The following is a 2,888-nucleotide window of genomic DNA, read 5'->3' on the forward strand; positions in this document are numbered from 1 at the left end:
TATAGACTGCAAGTAATATTGAACCCTTCTGAAAGAGCTGTCTAGATACTTTAATAATAACGTTTAGAGAAGGGAATAAAGACAAAACTTGCAGTAACTGAGTGTCTTTCAAAAGAAGAAAAATAACATTGAACCTGGCATGTAAGCTAAAATGTTTTGTAATTAATGTCAAAATTTGCCAGGATTGTTAATACATATTTTGGTAAGAAAAAAAACACTATATTGGCAAGGTTAATTATTTGTGTGCAATATATTGTATATTAATGAAGCAGAAGAATTCACCAGTAATGGAAGAAAACCCACAGCAAGGGAAGCATCCAAAGAAGCGCAATCAAAAAGTTAGGTAAGTTTACTAGCTTTAGAATACAAAACACACCTTAATTATAGAACTATTTCATTTTTAAAACTTCAGTTTTTTAATGTACTTCTAATAACAACCTTATCTAAGGAGCCATGGAGGCTTATGAAGAAGACCTAGCCACTAAGATGCTGTGTTTCTAGTGTAGGGGTGAATTAATGCTGCTATAAGAAGAAACTGAATCACATCAGCATCAACAAACAGCCTTTTTCTTTTACACAGTAACTCATAATTTGATGACATTATTTATCTTCATTAGTTCAAAATTAGGCAGGAAAGGAACTACATCAGACCCAGAAACACAATGATTTAGCAAGCCACAGTCACTCAGCTCATGGATTTGTGATAATCTGCAGAAAATTTGCTTGACTCTAGTACTCCATTTTTTCACATCTGTAAAGGAGTCCGATACAACCTTTTTTAAAAATCAACTTTAAACTGCAAACAGGCAAAGAGATCACGAACTGCTTGGGGGGGGGGCGCTGTAAAGGGCTGGGGGAAAGTTGTGTTCCTCCTGTAGGGGCCAATTAAGTAACACTTCCTTGGCCTTCTTTCGAAGTAGCCACTTGTTTTCTCCTGAGGATAACTGGCTAAAATTTCCTGTCTTCCTTCCTGGCAAGACCCAGTCAGCTGTGTTAAAGCGAAACCAGGAAGTGGCCGAGAGGCTTGTAAGCTTTTGTTTGCAAGCTCTGTCCTTGGTAAGAGGCACTTCCTTGGGACATCCCTCTTTGCATGAGGGAGTAATGAGCCACTCTGACAAGGGACTGTTGTTTATGACTTAGAAGGAATAAGCAATTCTAGAAGAAGCCATTGCCTTTGGTGCCTTAGCTTGTTCTGTTGCCTCTTTTCTGAATGGACAGGGCCACATATTCAGGGAATCTTTATGTTTCTCAGGTTCAGGTTTTGGTTCCACAGGCATACCATTTTTATCCTTTCCTTCTTTCTTCAGAACCCATTTACACAGAGCTTCCTTCTCACAAGTTTCATCACACATGCACTCTGCAAAGCTTATACAGGGCTCATTGGCTTTGCAGACCTCCTCTACTTTATATGGGTCTTGATGGTTCTGAACAAGCCAATCCTCAGTAATCACACTGGGAGCGGACATGAGTTTATTGGACTTCAAGTGGTTATTCAGGCACTTCAGACTGACCAGATTTTCAGTCTTCACACCTTTGGGCAATTGGTACAGGAATCAGGCTTGGCAAGCCAATCATACACACTATAGGACTCCTGGTAACACCTGGAACAAGAGCTTAAACTTCTCACTGGTTTCACATCTGCCATTCTCAGACTTCTCAAGCTTATGGGATTCCTGGGGAGTCACCAGCCAATCAGAAAGGTCCATCTCATCTTGATCAAGAAGCCCTAGATCTCCAACCTTTTCAATTTCAATGGAGTAAGAACTGGTAGTAGAATAGCTGTTACACTTTTGGTAACTTGGTTTTTCAGAAACTTCTTGTTGCTGACTCTTGTGGAGACAGTTTTCCAAGCCCTTTAGGTTGCCCCAGACATTATTGAAGAAATTGCAGTCTCTGGCAGAAGTCTGACTATTCTCCAAGGTCTGCTTTTTGGGTGATCCAGTCCTGGAGATTGGTGCTGGGTATGTAAGAAGCCTGGTGACAATTGGCAGGTTTGCTACCAAGGAACCATTCGCTGATAATGACAGCTGTGGTGCTGGATGCTGAGTTCTGCTCTGACAATGGTATATAGGCTCTTTTCTCCAGGAAAGACCGAATATTTAATGAACTAACATAAGCCATAAAGTGTTCAGGAATTTCAATGGTCTTGAGAGACCCAAATATGGTGATAGCCTGGCGCAGGGCAGTTATGTTGGCTTCAAAGAGTAGGACAGTGGAATCTTTAAGTTTGAGGGTCAAACTTCCCAGTCTGTCCAGGCACACGGAGACTGGATTGGCTAGATCTTTGTTTTGGGTGCAATCCAGTTGATGAATAAGACAACTGAACTGTCCCAGTAACCAGTTGAGCTGCTGGGCCTGCTGCTGAAGTGCCTTCTCTTTAAGCTGATAGATGAGATCTATCTTTTCATACACCCACACCTCACAGCTTTGAAGGCATTCCAGGTGATGACTTATGCAACTGTGAATCTGGGCTTTGACTTCTCACAAGTTATCTTTAATTTGCTGTTCAGCCCAGAGAACTCCACCAATAGCAAGCTCCAAGTCCCTCTGTACATCACAACACCTCAAAAAGGGTTCTCTATTACTGGAGCAGCCTCTCTGGTCCTGTGAGGTACTCATTCTTCTCCCTGTTCCATCTAACGCCAAGTAAAGCATTTCTAGTTCAAAAGCAACAGTGACTCATGCAACTTTCCAGGTTTCCCAACACTTCCTAGAAGCACAGTCACTCTAAGAAACCTGGGTCCCATCCTCCCTGGAAGCCACAGCCTACAATTCGCTCTCCACTTCAGAGCAGGCAAGGGCACCACTCAGTACACATGCACACAGCCCTGGCTGCAGGGCCCATTTTTGGCCCAGCAAGGCAAGCCCACCCCTTGGGCTCCTGCTGT

The 2,888-nt window shown here is 42.6% G+C and overlaps 1 pseudogene; it reads right to left on the minus strand.

Moving 5' to 3' along the window:
• Positions 1 to 745: 745 nt before the first annotated feature.
• Positions 746 to 2,640, minus strand: LOC116747811 (annotated as a pseudogene).
• Positions 2,641 to 2,888: the final 248 nt, after the last annotated feature.

The sequence above is a fragment of the Phocoena sinus genome, chromosome X (assembly GCF_008692025.1).
Source record: "Phocoena sinus isolate mPhoSin1 chromosome X, mPhoSin1.pri, whole genome shotgun sequence".
Taxonomy (NCBI): domain Eukaryota; kingdom Metazoa; phylum Chordata; class Mammalia; order Artiodactyla; family Phocoenidae; genus Phocoena; species Phocoena sinus.